A 16,816-nucleotide genomic window follows, 5' to 3' on the forward strand; every position below is an offset into this window, starting at 1 on the left:
AGCATTCACACACAAGTTCAACCTCCTGAGCTCCATACTTGAGAATGTAATTAGCCTCGTCAAGCTTCATGCCGCTGTGGTAAGCTGCATTCCCTTTTCTTTATTCTCCAATCTGAGTACAAATCCTGCATCAGCAAACAAAAAGCAGGTGTTGCTAGAGAAGTGGACTGCTCTTTACGTACTGCAAGGCAGTAAGATATACATGTTTTTTTTTTTTCACGAAGATATGTCTACTATCGAATATCCAATCAAGATGTCAGCAAGGATCCAACCGGTTCCACATGTCACTTTGATAGCCAATAAATGATAAGAAAAAGAGTGCATGCAGCAATAACAGCTGACAAGATGCTTGTGTCTTTTGAGCGTTTCCTCTTTATAGCTCCCAGTACACCATGAATAACTCAAAACTGGTCAGCAAGATGCTTTACTTTCCCTTGTATATCTACAAACATGCCCCACTGAGAAGCTAAAGCTCCTTTCGTAGACTGTGACTAACTAATAACCTCTTCTATCTGGTTAATATTCCCATGTATAGCTGCTCTTTCTCTCAGTAAGCTTGCTCCAGGTGATAAGCTGCCAGAAGCCTTATATTCACTGATGTCATTACGCACTGATGTCAAGAGCTCTGCATGTTTGTGCACTGAAGTGATATTACCTCGTGTTCCCCTAAATTCCTGAGTAAACTCATGAAGTATATCCCTGTGCCGAGCAAGCTTTTGAGTTACTAATGTGGTTGGAGTTGTTACTGCAGCAGCCCGACTCATAGAGTTGTTTACATCAAGTAATCTTTTCAACAAAGATTCTATTTCCATCTCCATGGACTTCCAAGACCCGTCTTCCCCAAGCCCATCAGGTGCTGATACACTTTCCACATATCCGCCATGCGCCATGAGAGCGGAATTTTGGTGCCGAAAAGTGCTTAAAAATAGCTAAAAATTATGAATATCAAGGGAAAAATATTCAACGTCAAAGGCGGCAGCTCGATCTAGGACGATTTTAAGTGTCAAAGTGCTTTAAAGGTGCCCGAGCGACACTTGTTGATTTTTCATAATTTTTCAGACAGTCGTGCGGGTTGACACGAGCTACTGGCCAATGTGTGATGCCAAGCCGGGGACACCCAGGATTTTTCAGAGCTCGATTCTGAGTCCGGACGGGGAAATGGCCAAGAAGTTGGGCAAGATTTGAAGAGGTGGACATTAGAGTGGCCAAAGTGGGCATGACCCTTAGGAGCCCAAATTTAAAATGTAGCATGAAACTTTTGAGGAGAGACATGAGACAAAACGTGGAGGAGGAATGGCGCCATCTGCGCCCAATTTTTGCGCTTGATGCTTGATTATCATCATGGCAGCCTACACACAACCTATCCAATCGACATTGGCCCTTGCTTCCCTCCTGAGTGCTGACTCTATCGCCGTCCTTCGATCCTCAATTGATGGCCTGAATGCTCAGATGGAAATCTAGTCTTTCTCTCTCCTCCCTCTCTCTCCTCTAAGAGGGAGTTCATGTGGGAAGAAGAAGGAAGAAGAAAGAATGGTGGAGGCTTGTCCGGCATGGATGGGATTGCTTCCCGGGTTGGAAAAGGTGATTTGTGATCGTGGTGAGCATGAAGTGCTGCTAATTTTCAGATTTGCAGCCATGGACATGAAACCCGAAACACGCAAATAAGCGGTAATTCAATTTTTTTCAAAGGAAATTTGAGATTTCATGGCTTTTGATTGATAAAATGTTATTCATGTGGGCTAAAAATTGTTTATGTTACTGTTTTCCATGAGTACTTGTTGATCATAATCAGAAAATCAGAAAAATATGCATCTTGTGACTCAAAATAATACACTAAAACACGTAAAATAGGGAAAATCAAGGGAAAATGATGTTTTTGGGCATAAAAATGGAAGAATGAATAGGAACACCAACTAAATTTTCATTTTTGCTGCAAGAAGGAACTAAGGGCCACAGCCCATAACCTATTTTGAGTTTTCAGTAATTAAGTAATGCAAAAAATAAGGGAAAATACAAGGAAAATAGAGAAAATTCACTAAAAATAGGGGAGAAATGCACTTTGGGTGTGGAAAATTAATGAAAATTAAGAACGATGTTTGTGAATGTTTGTGGGGACTGAAGCATGAGGATTTGCCTCAATTAATCCCCACTTTCTTGTTCTAGTGCATCTTTTTTCCATTTTTTTCACATAAAATGATGGCAAAATGCCCTATAAATCTATACAACAATACAACATTTGATCGATGGGAGGGTAGAGTGGTCAAAATGTGTCTAAATGTGGAGTCAAAATGATGAAAAGATTGCTTTTTTTGTTTGCATGCCATATAGATCGGTGAATAATTATAACATAAGAGCCTAGTAGCACGAGGGTTTCCTTGGTGCTAGGTTCGTGCAACGCCGCATAAGAACGGTAGTTGAAAATCATTGAAAGGATGTTTTCCACATGTGCATAATATTGATTTTATAATTGTTTGAGCACTTAGCATCCACAATATGCATAAATCATGGAAATATTTAAAGGTATCAAAAATCCTGGATGCACAGTAATTGCTTTCATTAGGATATTGACGCACGTTGAGTGAGAGACAAGACACCCTAAGCCATAGGCTAGTCGTGGGGTCTAAGGGAAAGAGAAGTAAGGACAATGGTACATTCCTGTATACGATTAAATGGTACCTTGAGTGGATTTTGTACAACATGTTTATATGTTGAGCGACGCATCGAGGGGCCAATCCCCAAGGTGTAGGAGAGTCACAGAGGGGTGGCGGCACTCAGCCGTTAGAGGACCCCCTATGTGTGTGCTTCGTGCCATTAGGCAATGTGTAAGGGACTCCCTCTGAGGAGTAGTGGGTGAGAGAAGAGTGGACTACAAACGATGTAATACAAACGCAAGATGTCTAGGAAGGCAATGTATGTGTCATCAACGCTCCTGGCCGCGAGGCCATGGGGTTGTTGAGCATGTGTGATAGAGGTCCGGCTAGTGCACGAGCCAGTGCCGGCCCGTTCTAGGTTCCATCAGTGGTGCATTTGCCGGGAGCCGCTTAAAAGTAGCGGTCCTCGAATCCTGGTTGTCTAGGGACCAACTAGTAGTTTATGCCAAAGGATACTGAGATTGATCCATTATTTATTAATAAGCATCGTCTAGCAGAAATCCAAAAGCAAGAGAGAGACGAAAGAGCTAGGCGACGTGCTGAAATTTTTAGGAGATATTCCCCTAAGCGTAGCGGTGCTGAACCCTTACGAGGGAGTGGATCTAGTGGTCTTGGGGCCACAAGCAGTAAATTAGGAGAAGGTGGAAGCTCTAGGGCTCCCCTTTCTTCCATAAGCCAGTCTACATCAAGTGCGGGAGGTGAAACCACCGTGCCCTATTCCTAGTGCAAATCCAGTCCTTGTCATGGCGCAGCCTATTGCAATTCCAGCAGGAACGACGGATTTTCCGGCTCTAGGTTACCCGCTACCCATTTTTAATGGGCTAGTTGAGGAAGATGCGGAAATCCACATTAGCGAGTTTCAAAAGCTGATGTTTAACTGTCGCATTCACGAAGAAGGACATTTAATGATGTTCTTCAACATGACTCTCAAAGGAAGAGCCGCTATATGGTATCATGGTTTAGAAGCCGGAACCATATTGAATATTGATTCATTTTATGGAGCTTTTCGAAGGGAGTTTGCCCCTGAAAGGGGTGGGCAATATTGGTTGCGTGTACTCAACGTGACCTGCCAAGAACCACACGAGGATATTCGTGCTTATGCGAAGAAAATAAAAGAGGTTTTTTGTAAGTTGGACACCTCTATTCCTATCCCCGCAGCTGCCCAATTGCAATATTTCCTACATGGTTTGGACTTTAATATCCAATTGCAGTTGAGTAGTGTCCCTTTGGGGGATATAGATACTGCCATTATAAGAGCACAAGAGGTGGAATCCTGACTACAAGTAGCCTATGCTTCTCGAGGCAATTCAAATATGGGTTTAGTATTGGGAAACAATATGACGATGGCCAATGGCAGTAATGGCCAAGGGATAGCAATGGCTAACCCTAATGGGAGAGGGAACATGATGCAGAATGTCCCTTTATTACCAGCTCCCCCTAGCATGTCGATGCCTACGGGCAGTCAAATGGCTCCAAATGGTGGAGGCCAGGTGGGTAATTCTAATACCATGCCTGTGGCTCAACAACCAGTGCCTAATCAAATTGTTAGGCCGATGGAACAACATGGTAATGACCAAGGCTATGAGTCGAGTGCTTCCAATGTTCTTGGTGAGGTTAAGGACATGATGAAGCATTATACCGACATGATTACGGAGCAGTATTGGCAAATAGCCGTTGATGTCAACTTCCTTAAAAAACAACAAAATTTGATAGGAAGTAGATACCCAGATGAGGGTGCACCTTCGAGGTTTAGTTGCAAATGGTGTGGTGGGTAGCACTATCCAAGAAATTGCCCAAATGTTAAGTGCGACATTTGTGGAAAATCCGGCCATTTAGCAGCTACTTGCTGGAGTAAGATCAGTTCCCTCCAGCGAGGTAGTCGGCAATCAGGGCCTGTTAATCATCATGCCCAAGGAAATGATTCCCAGTGAGAAGATGGGCCTAAACAAATACTTCAACGACCAAAGACTACAATGGAGGAGCTACCTAGTGGTAGTGGGGTTAGTTTGATTGAGGTTGTACGCGTTAACGATGCTGAAACCTCTAATCTGCGAGCTGTTCTTACAAGAGGTCAAAAGGGTAGAGAAGCCGACAAGGATAAGCTTGTCGATGGAAACCATAAACAAGGCGACAAAGGAACGCAAGTTTTGGATCCTGTCATGGAAGGGGGACCTTTAAAGCCCATGGAGAGTAAAGTCGATGTTAAGAAGGATAAAGAACCACCAAAGAAGAAAGTGAAAGTTAAAAAAGAGGCAATAAAGCCGGTTCAGCGACCTAAAGAGCGGATGGTTTGGCGTGAAAAGCGAGCTCTATAGAACTATCATGAATTCGATTTGGCGAGCTCTCTTTGCGAAGTCAAGCCGGATGTGAATCTCTTACAGCTTATTAAGCTTTCCCCAGGAGTACGCAAGGAAGTTAGAAAGATCCTACGTACCGGGTATATCATAGAACCTTTGGGTATTGCGCGAGTTGGTGATGACTGGTTCAAGCATGCTGAGAAGCATTGCCCAAGGGTTGCAGCCTATGTCGATGGGATATTAGTAGATTATGCCATTGTCGACACGGGATCATCTGTTAACATTATGAGTTCTAAACTGATGGAAAGGTTGGGTCTTGCGATCCAGAAGGATACCTCCACAATTCTCAGAATGGCAGATGATAGTTTGAGACAGCCGGAAGGCTACATTACTAAGGTCCATGTCACTGTTGCAAATGTAGAATGCCTGTTGGACTTTAGGGTGATTCGTTTTGTAGGCCGTCCAAGTTACCAAGTATTAATTGAACGACCTTGGATCTTGCAAGCGGACTGCCAAGTAGATATACTCGTCGGTCGACTAATCTTCGGTAGAGGTGCCCAGCGTGTGGTGGTTGATGCTTATCCTGAGTCCCCGCAGAGTGAGAGAGCTCCTCTATCCTCTACAGAATTGGAGACATTAGAAGATTTATCTGCCAGTGAGACATCATCAAGTGATGAGTCCAAAGAGGGATCCACCATGGAAGATATCTATCAGATCACTTTGAACGAGCCGATAGAGGGCCAAGATTGTATAAGAGATGCAGATGTTATCAAGCTAGACCTTGGTACGCCTGATGATTCACGGCCAATCAAATTAGGTTCTATGCTCAGCACAGCAGAAAGGGAGGACTATGTGGCCTTGATTCACGAATTTCGTGATATCTTTGCCTGGAGTTATGATGAGCTGAGAGGCATTCCTCCTAGTCTTGCTGTTCATACAATTCCGTTGAAAGAGGGTAGTCGTCCTATACGACAGAAAGTAAGGCGTATGCCTTTCGAACTGAGGGACGGGCTGTTTGAAGAGTTACAGAAGCTTCGAAAAGCGGGTTTGATTTTTCCTGTGCAACACACGGAATGGTGTTCACCAGTTGTGATCAGAAAGAAGAAGAATAATCAAATCCGATTATGTGTAGACTTTAGGGAGCTAAATAAGCAGACAGTTAAGGACTACTACTCGTTGCCATTTATTGACCAGATTTTGAATCAATTAGCGGGTAGGGAAATATATTTGTTTATGGATTGCTTTGCAGGATACAACCAGATGGCAATTGCAGAAGAGGACAAGTTGAAAACAACTTTTATTACTGTATTTGGTACTTTTGCGTACCATGTGATGGCCTTTGGTTTATGCAATGCGCCTGGTTCGTGGCAACGAACGGTAGATAAGACATTCGGTGACATATCCCCTGAAGAGTTGAAGGTGTTTATTGATGACTTAGGGGCCGCCACCATGAGAGAAAGGCAGTTGATCATTTTAAGAAAATGTTTTGAGCGCTGTAGATAATTTTGTATCACCCTAAACCCACAGAAGTGTGTTTTTGGAGTACCTTATGGGCTATTGCTGGGTCATGTGGTCAGTTCGGTAGGAATTGCGACAGATCCCGAGAAGGTCAAAGTTATAGTTGCCATGGGTCCACCACGCACTCCGAAGGAAGTTCATAGCTTTCTGTCTTCGGTTGGTTATTACCGTAGATTCATAAACGCCTTGGCAGAAAGAACGTTGCCGCTTACAAATTTATTGTCCTTTAGCTGTTTATTTGTATGGGGTGACCCTTGTAAGGTAGCATTCGAGAATGTGAAACAAGAGCTAGCAAGAGCTCCCATTTTAAAAGCACCTAAAAGAGGTGAGGTATTCTATATATTCTCAGCAGCCACCATGTATAGTATCAGCTGCTGTTTAGTCCAAATTTGGGAAGAGAAGTGGTATCACCCGATTGCTTTTGCTAGCCGGAAGCTGGGGGTATCCGAAATCAATTATACCTACATGGAGAAGTTGTATCTAGCGATGGTCTTTGGGACCAAGAAATTCAAGCATTATATTCTCTATGAGAAAGTCGTGCTTTATACGAAGGCGGAGGGACTTCGACTATTGATGAATAAGCTACAGCCGCCTGATCGTCTAGCAAAGTGGTTGATCACTTTGCAGGAATTTGATTATGAAATCCGTAGTAAGCCACCAAGGTTGCAAGGGATCGTGGAATGTCTTGTGGACTTTGGGGAGCCGAAAGAATCTGTGGCTGAAGGTAGTGACATGAAGTTGTTATTTAGAATAGATACGACATCTATTCCCTCCTGGTATGCTGCAATAAACGCATTATTTATCGACAGGAGAGGCGGGATCCAAATTATCTAAAGCTAAGAGAAGGAAAATTAAGCAACAAGTGTTAAAGTTTGCCTTGATCGCAGGTACATTATATCGGCAAGGGATTGATGACATCTATCGCCAATGTGTGATGCCTGACGAGGTGCCATTCATTTTGGAAGAGTGCCATGATTCTTCTTGCGGTGGCCATTTTGCTGGACGGCTTACAGCACAAAAGGCTTTAAGAGCACGCTATTGGTGGCCTGTCATCTTCCAGGATGCATTTGCATATGTCAAGGATGCGATATTTGTCAACGACATGATAGTCGAGAGAATAGGAAACGGCCACTTACCCCTATTATGGCGATACTTCCATTTGAGAAGTGGGGAATAGACTTTGTGGGTCCTATTACTCCGTCGTCAACTACGCAAAAGAGGTACATCATTGTAGCAACTGACTACTTCACAAAGTGGTCAGAAGCACGTGCAACAAGGAAAGATGATGCTAAAGAAACTGCTAGTTTCCTTTTAGAGCAGATAATATGCCGGTTTGGTCCGCTGAAAGAATTAGTGTCGGACTGCGGAACCCATTTCCTGAATAAGGTGATCAAAGGTTTGACAGAGATGTGGCAAATCAAGCATAACAAGATAACCCCATATAATCCGCAAGCCAATGGGCAAGTTGAAAGCACCAACAAGCAGCTTGTGGGCATCCTGTCCAAAATTGTATCGGAAAAGAAACGGGATTGGGATAAAAAGTTATACGTGGCAGTGTGGGCCTATAATACGACTTTCAAATGAGCCACTGGCCATACCCCGTTAGGAGTGTGTCTTGCCTTTAAAGATTGAGCTGCCGACTATTCGGTTTGCCATCAATCATTCTTTGAGTGATGAAGACGCACTTTTTGAGCGCTTGACGACACTGGCACATTTAGATGAGCTTAAGCTGTAGAGCTTATTGCACCAAGAAGTAGCGAAGCGCCGAATGAAGCAGTTACACGACCTCAAAGCCAAGAAATACACCTTCAAGAAAGGACAAGTTGTTCTGTATTATGATGCACGACGTGAATTATTTCCAGGCAAGCTAGAGCCCAAGTGGGACGGGCCCTATAGGATCGTTAAAATAGGAAAGAATAAGTCCACAGTTTTGTTAGCTGACCTTGAGGGGATAGAATTTAAAAATAAGGTTAATCTTAATAAGATTAAACCTTATTATTTTTTATTGCACTAATACTATGACTGCCTTGCAGGTCCAGGAGAGATCGATCAAACATCTGCAAGGACATTGTGATAGACGTTGATGGGTCGTTTGATCCCTTATTTAGAACACCCATATTTAGAACAGAGGTATCATCAGGGAAAGCTCATTTGGTGGAGCAAAGGATACAAGGTGATTGAGCAAGAAGGTGGGACATTTATTTGGGAGATCAAGGTCTTCTGCCATCACTGCCTACAAATTTTGACGAGCATCCCTATTGAATTCAATGATGATGGAGGGATGGAGCCTACAGTCCACCCGTTGAATATGCTGAATTTCGATTACCATAACTACGAGTAGAGTTCCGGATGGCGGGATATGTAAACCCTTTATGGACGTACACCTTGTACTTTGATGGGGCGTCCAGGGGTGCATGCAAAAAAGGAAGTGTAGGAGTTGTCATCCGAGACCCCCGACGACGCATTGTCATGAAGTTAGCTGCTTATCTCGGGGTGAATTTTACCAATAATATGACAGAATACAAAGCCCTGATTATGGGTTTGAATATTGCAAAGAAGGGTGGTATCTGCCAGTTATTGGTGAAAGGGGACTCTCAGTTGGTTTTAAATCAACTCAATGGGATGTACATGGTACAAAACCCCATCCTTTGCATGTACCATCATACTGCCATAGCCCTGCTAGACGAATTTGATAGAGTGTCTTTTCAGCTGATTCCACGGAATCGGAATCATTTTGCCGATTCATTGGCTAACCTTGCGTATGAAGAAGACCTCTTCTTTAATTGTGGCCCTTGTCCCGATATATCTATTGATGGTGAGACAGGACCTGGTCGTTTGTGGGGTATGCTTTCTGAACTCTGAACATGACCTCTTTGGCAGACGATGGTTGATCTGGGTGATGCAAAGGGTAGGCGAGACTCATCTGCCTTTATTATCTTGGACCCACAGACTGATTAGATGACATGTGATGCGAACACCTCTTGCGATATACGCAGGAGGGATGGGTCATAATTTAATGCACTTAGTTTAGGGCTACGAGCCTCTGTTCCCTTGGGAATGGTATGCTTTGATGTCTATCATAGTTGTTTCCAAGAGGATGTTATGTGTAGTTATGTTTGATTTCATTAGGCCAAGAGGGCCGATTCAGTTTTATAGTGAAGTGTTTCATTTCATTAGGCCAAGAGGGCCATTTCCCTGTCTAGTGCAGGTGCGTTTAATCGGGTTTTTTGTTTTAAGTGTTGTGCTGGAGAGGTTTCGTGTTCGTGAATGTGGGTGGAGCCTGGAGGAGCCTTTGCTGCGATGGAAGCTTCTTATGGCCAATCCAGGTGATATCTCTCCTTTACGAGTACCTTTCTTTCTTGTTATATGTGTATTTGTACTTGTCGAGGGGATATATTTTTGTCGGGGACCAGGAGCCAAGGCATGAAGTCCCAGGTTTAGGCTAAGTATGTTTGAGGGAGGTCGGAGTAGTCATTGCCTCCTGTAAAGACATTGTCAGGCATCAAAAGACCTGTTTTAGAAGGAAGGCTTAGTGTCCCTGTTTTGCTAGCCTGCTAGGCAGCCATTCTAGGAGTTCTTGTTCGTAGTGAGGCAGTTAGAGAAGCCTGCGCGAGGATAATAATGATGATGCCAAGAAACCCTGAACATCCTGAAAGATGAATATAAATACGAAGGTGTGTAAAAAGGGGTTCTAACCCCTATCAAAGAAAAGAAAAGAAATAAAAATGTATAGGTAGTTGATCATTGCCTTGCGAAGACCTGGTAGGTTCCTGGGGACGAATCAGACCCGAGGCTGATACCTTGTCTTCCTAGGGGTGGCTTCTTGCTGAAAAAAAAACAAATGACAAAACAAGGAAGGTTGGAGCGAAAATAAAAGTGAGCGTTAGAAAAGGATTAAGTGTCGCCTTGCGAGGGCTTGGTAGGTTCTTGGGTGCCGAGACAGGTCTTGAGACTGATGCCCTGTTCTCCTTGGGTCACTACGCTCAGCTCCCTCCTTTTTACATGCCCAAATATGTTCATAAAATAAAAACCCTAAAAGAAAGAAATGTACTGAAAGAAAATACTCCTTGATCAGGCTATAGGAGTCCTCGCCTAGTAGGAGCTCCTAGTTGTGTTATCCTTAGTTGGTAAGTAGTTCAGACTACCATTTAGGGCAACCTCTTTGATAGGTTTTTCAGTTTGGCTATGTTGGAGCAGTTGGTTAGTAACTTGTTTCGGATCTTCTATTAGATGATTTTAGGCCTACTCCTTGTGGATGTCATGCCTTGGTTTTGTCCAGGGGTAGGGGGAGCATTGTGCTGAGTTTTATTATATATTTAGTTTGTATCAGTTTGATGCTTCTTTGGTTGTTTATGTGCAGATATGTTCGTGGATTCGACGGGCTGAGTCGCCCTATCCCGTGGTTGCCAATGAGAGCGGAATTTTGGTGCCGAAAAGTGCTTAAAAATAGCTAAAAATTATGAATATCAAGGGAAAAATATTCAATGTCAAAGGCGGCGGCTTGATCTAGGACGATTTTAAGCATCAAATTGCTTTAAAGGTGCCCGAGCGACACTTGTTGATTTTTCATAATTTTTCAGATAGTCGTGCGGGTTGACACGAGCTACTGGCCAATGCGTGATGCCAAGCCGGACGCCCAGGATTTTTCAGAGCTCGATTCCGAGTCCGGACGGGGAAATGGCCAAGAAGTTGGGCAAGATTTGAAGAGGTGGACATTAGAGTGGCCAAAGTGGGCATGACCCTTGGGAGCCCAAATTTAAAATATAGCATGAAACCTTTTGAGGAGAGAGATGAGACAAAATGTGGAGGAGGGATGGCGCCATCTGCGCCCGATTTTTGCGCTTGATGCTTGATGATCATCATGGCAGCCTACACACAACCTATCCAATCGACATTGGCCCTTGCTTCCCTCTTGAATGCTGACTCTATCGCCGTCCTTCGATCCTCAATTGATGGCCTGAATGCTGAGATGGAAATCTAGTCTTTCTCTCTCCTCCCTCTCTCTCCTCTAAGAGGGAGTTCATGTGGGAAGAAGAAGGAAGAAGAAAGAATGGTGGAGGCTTGTCCGGCATGGATCGGATTGCTTCCCGGGCTGGAAATGGTGATTTGTGATCGTGTTGAGCATGAAGTGCTGCTGATTTTCAGATTTGCAGCCATGGACATGAAACCCGAAATACACAAATAAGCGGTAATTCAATTTTTTTCAAAGGAAATTTGAGATTTCATGGCTTTTGATTGATAAAATGTTGTTCATGTGGGCTAAAAATTGTTTATGTTACTGTTTTCCATGAGTACTTGTTGATCATAATCAGAAAATCAAAAAAATATGCGTCTTGTGACTCAAAATAATACACTAAAACACGTAAAATAGGGAAAATCAAGGGAAAATGATGTTTTTGGGCATAAAAATGGAAGAATAAATAGGAACACCAACTAAATTTTCATTTTTGATGCAAGAAGGAACTAAGGGCCACAGCCCATAACCTATTTTGAATTTTCAATAATTAAATAATGCAAAAAATAAGGGAAAATACAAGGAAAATAAAGAAAAATCACTAAAAATAGGGGGAAAATGCATTTTGGGTGCGAAAAATTAATGAAAATTAAGAACGATGTTTGTGAATGTTTGTGGGGACAGAAGCATGAGGATTTGCCTCAGTTCATCCCCACTTTCTTGTTCTAGTGCATCTTTTTCTCGTTTTTTCACATAAAATGATGGCAAAATGCCCTATAAATCTACACAACAATACAACATTTGATCGATGGGAGGGTAGAGTGGTCAAAATGTGTCTAAATGTGGAGTCAAATGATGAAAATATTGTTGTTTTTGTTTGCATGCCATATAGGTCGGTGAATAATTATAACATAAGAGCCTAGTAGCACGAGGGTTTCCTTGGTGCTAGGTTCGTGCAACGCCGCATAAGAACGGTAGTTGAAAATCATTGAAAGGATGTTTTTCACATGTGCACAATATTGATTTTATAATTGTTTGAGCACTTAGCATCCACAATATGCATAAATCATGGAAATATTGAAAGGTATCAGAAATCCTGGATGCACAGCAATTGCTTTCATTAGGACATTGACCCACGTTGAGTGAGAGACAGGACACCCTAAGCCATAGGCTAGTCGTGGGGTCTAAGGGAAAGACAAGTAAGGATAATGGTACATTCCTGTATACGATTAAATGATACCTTGAGTGGATTTTGTGCGACATGTTTATATGTTGAGCGACGCATCGAGGGGCCAATCCCCAAGGTGTAGGAGAGTCACAGAGGGGTGGTGGCACTCAGCCGTTGGAGAACCCCCTATGTGTGTGCTTCGTGCTGTTAGGAAATGTGTAAGGGACTCCCTCTGAGGAGTAGTGGGTGAGAGAAGAGTGGACTACAAATGACGTAATACAAATGCAAGATGTCTAGGAAGGCAATGTATGTGTCATCAACTCTCCTGGCCGCGAGGCCGTGGGGTTGTTGAGCACGTGTGATAGAGGTCCGGCTAGTGCACGAGCCAGTGCCGGCCCGTTCTAGGTTCCATCACGCCAGCAAGCCCCCTAACTTGGCATATGATGAGAGCTTGACATCGAGATCCCCTTCTATCTTGCGAGCCTCTCTACGCAGCTCCTCCCCTCCAATATCAGTGCCTCCTTTTTCTCCCCTGTTGTGTCTGTTAGCCAAAGGAACATTTCACTAGCATGTACAATTAGGTTGTCTGGAAGATATGGATTTGCTAGCACAAAGCTCTGCTGGACCTTGGTCAAAGACAATATCAAAGAAGAGTAGACAAGGCGCTCTCCTCCAGACCCTGCCGCAGCAGTTGCGCATCTGATCTCTATGATGCCTCCTCCTTTCCATTCATTCACAAGCTCATGAAGCAATGACTTCCCTGAAACTTTTTTCTTCTCTCTATCAGTTTTTAGCACCTCATAATCATCCTCCTCCCAAAACAACCAGTCCTCACTTCCAATATATCGCATAAAAAAAAAGCAAGCTCTTTTTTAAGTCACGATGGCAAGTATCAGCTCCATTATCTCTGAACGGAAGAGTATATTTGACTTGGTTTGTAGTATCCCAAGCTAACCCACCATTTCTAGACACTTGAAGAAGATTCACATCAGGGACAATAAGATGGGCATGCCTTCCAATACGACCTTAATGCAGCACTCTCACCATCAAGCAACCCTTCTAGAATTGAATCCAAAAGAGCCATTGTATCGAGATTCTCTTTTTGCATATTGGAGGTAAACCAGTGGATAATTTGCATTACTAATCTACTAAAAAGTTCACGTGCAACCTTTGTCTTCATAGCTTAAATGTCGGCTTCTACACTGCTTCCTTTTATTCCACGGTATCCTGCACTTTTCTTGGAGTTCATCATTGAAATTGACAGCATGATAATATTCTTTGGCATCAGTTTTTCATATTTTTCTGACACACACACAACATGCACACAAACAAAAACACACGCAAACACAAACACACAAGTGGAGTATGTACATTCGATGCGGGTACAGAAAAGGACGGAAAGGTAACGCAGTAATCAAACACAATGAAACACACGTGAAAAGATAACACAGTTGCACAAAAAAAATGGAGGTGTTTACTGCTCGGATGCGCAACAGCAGGACATCCACCCCCTCTAAACCTGCGCATCCTCTAGATGACCCAACTATCCATGATCATCTAAGTCCACAAACAGGTCCAGTTCTTCATTCGGTAGACCTGTTTCTTCATTAGCTACTTCATCCATATTCTCTGCTTCTTCTGCTAAAATTTCTTCTAACTGCTCTTCTTCTGCCAATGCTTCAAGTGCATACTCTTCATCTTCTCTTCTCTTGAAAATCTTGACTCGTTTTCCAGCAATAATGGGCACCCTCAATACCGTCCCATCCAATTCAGCCAACTCATAGGTAGCATTGTCAAAAACCTGTTTCACCTCATACGGTCCAAACCATCTTTGAACCATTTTTCTCATGCTGCTATGCTAATTCTCTAGGCTACTGTCGTAGAATAGAACCCAATCTCCCTCTTTTATGGCTCTAGGCCGCAAGCGATGCCTCAAATCAAACCTGTCCTTGTTTCTGAGTCAAGCTGCCTTCAAACGATCAACTGCTAGCTGCACATCTTCTGCCCTTCTCTCTAGTTGACGAATCCGAAGAGCTAGAAGCGCCTCTCTTGATAAATTCTCATGCCAAGGAAGAGCACTCCACGTGAGAGGACAAATTTCAGTAGGCATGACAGGTTTCTGCCCATACATCAACTCTGCAGGCATATATCCAGTAGTCACGCTATGTGTAGAGCGGTCTGCCCACAATGCAAAAGGTAGTAATCTCGACCAATCTCCAATCCAACCTCTACAAGCTTTTGCCAATGCCTTAACTATCAGCGGATGCCCTCTTTCGCTCTTGCCATTCCCCTCTAGATTATAGGCAGTAGTAAGAGCCAACTTAATCCCAAGCCGTGAGAAAAATTCTCCAGCTTCATCTACATCTAGCTCTCCACAATCAACAGTAATCTTGCATATACATCCATACCTGCAAAGTATTTCTTCCAACAAGAATTTACATATTGTAGTGGTGGTCTTCATCCGCAAAGATCTGCCTTCAACATAGTTTGTAAGATCCTCTCTGGCCAAGACAAGATATCTCATCTGCCAAAGTCCCACTAGCAAAGTAACCAAGTCAACCACCCACTTATAATGCATACATAGCGGATAGGTAGGATGCAACTCATCGTGATGCCGCACTAAAGAGTAGAGCTGACAGTCCCTACAAGTCTCCACAAAGTGGAAAACATCCTTATACATCCCTTTCCATCAGTATCTTTCTTTGATTTTCTCATAGGTAGCCCACACACTTCTGTGTCCAGCCCAAGAACTCTCATGAAACTCTTGCATTATCTATATCTGCATCGCTGCCTCACAAACTACTCTCAAGGATAGGCCGCCTCTCTTCTTTGGGTGCTTCCAAAGAAAACCATCTTTCAAGAAATACCCATAAGCCTTTCTTCTGATTTTCTTGAATGCATCATCTATCCAATCAGCTCTTCGAGTCAATGAACTGAGATACTGACCAATTTGCAGCCACTCGCCAACATAGAGTTCTTCAGTAAAGGCTTCAACAGTAGATACATGACAATCATGAACAAGGACAGAAGCCGCAAACTCTGTCTCATCATCCTCTGCAAGCAACGACTCCTCATCCTCATATCTCACTCTAGACAGCATGTCAGCAACTGGATTATCTTTTCCTGTTATGTGTCGAAATTCTGGATTCAATGATTTGATGTAGGCAATCCACTGAAGCATCGCTATATTTGGAGTCGAACAGCTAGTAATCATGCCAAGCAAAGGCAAGCAATCTGTTTCCACAACAACTGGAGCACCAATAAAATACTCTTTATCACACTTCAGTGCAGTGACTACTCCCCACAACTCTCTTTTAATCTGCGGATATCTTCTTTGTCGCTCATTAAGAACTTTAGCTCCAAAGTGGATTGCATATCTGTTCCCATCAGCATCATCCTATCCCACTGCCCAACCTATGCCAATAAGGCTGGTATCAAGTGTCAACATAATTGGCTGTCCACATTGATAATCTGTCTTGCAAAGAGTAGGAGCTGACTGCAACAGCTTCTTGAGTTTACGCATGGCTTTCGAATGCTTATCATCCCAATGAGACTTCTGCCTCTTTCGAAGCAGCTGATAGAGAACATCTGCTATGTGAGAAAAATGAGGAATCCAAATCATGTAAAATACACAAGCACCCACAAATCTTTGCACCTCTGAAGTAGTCGAGCAATATTCTACAATCCTGCTTATGGCATCCACCTTTGCAGGTGAAGGTTTTCTGCCATAATAACCAACCATATGCCCAACTATGATGACTTCATTAACACCAAAGACAGATTTCAGCCCTGAAAGAGTCAAATTCACCTCCTCTAATCGTGTCAATATTTGCTCACAAGCAACCAAGTGTTCAGCCACAAACTATCTACATCCTCGCAAATCATGGCTCTCATTCTTTTCTTCTTCTGCACAGCCCTTAATAGGCACATCATCTAAGAAAGGCATGGTATACTGCAGAATATAGTATCGCAGAACTTTATGTATAGCATTCATCATATGAGAAACTGAGTTGGTGGCACCTTGAGGCAAGGTAGACATCCTCACTAGACCGATAGGTGTCCGCATAGTGGTAATATCCCTGCTTTCCAAGGCAAGTTGAAACTGGTCATAACCAAAATACAAGTCACCTAGGGAATAGATGACTCGTCCTGCAAAAGCCTCGGCAAACTCATCCACAACTGGTCCTATTCCCACATTCCTGATTGTCACTCTATTCACGGGCTGCAT

The 16,816-nt window shown here is 43.2% G+C and overlaps 1 pseudogene; it reads right to left on the reverse strand.

The window, feature by feature from the left end:
* Positions 1–284: 284 nt before the first annotated feature.
* On the reverse strand, positions 285–13,439 carry LOC148010251 (Golgi SNAP receptor complex member 1-2 pseudogene; annotated as a pseudogene).
* Between the last annotated feature and the right edge of the window lie 3,377 nt (positions 13,440–16,816).

This window comes from Lygodium microphyllum, chromosome 30 (genome assembly GCF_053477565.2).
Source record: "Lygodium microphyllum isolate KBCC chromosome 30, Lygodium_microphyllum_v1.1.10, whole genome shotgun sequence".
NCBI classification, from domain to species: domain Eukaryota; kingdom Viridiplantae; phylum Streptophyta; class Polypodiopsida; order Schizaeales; family Lygodiaceae; genus Lygodium; species Lygodium microphyllum.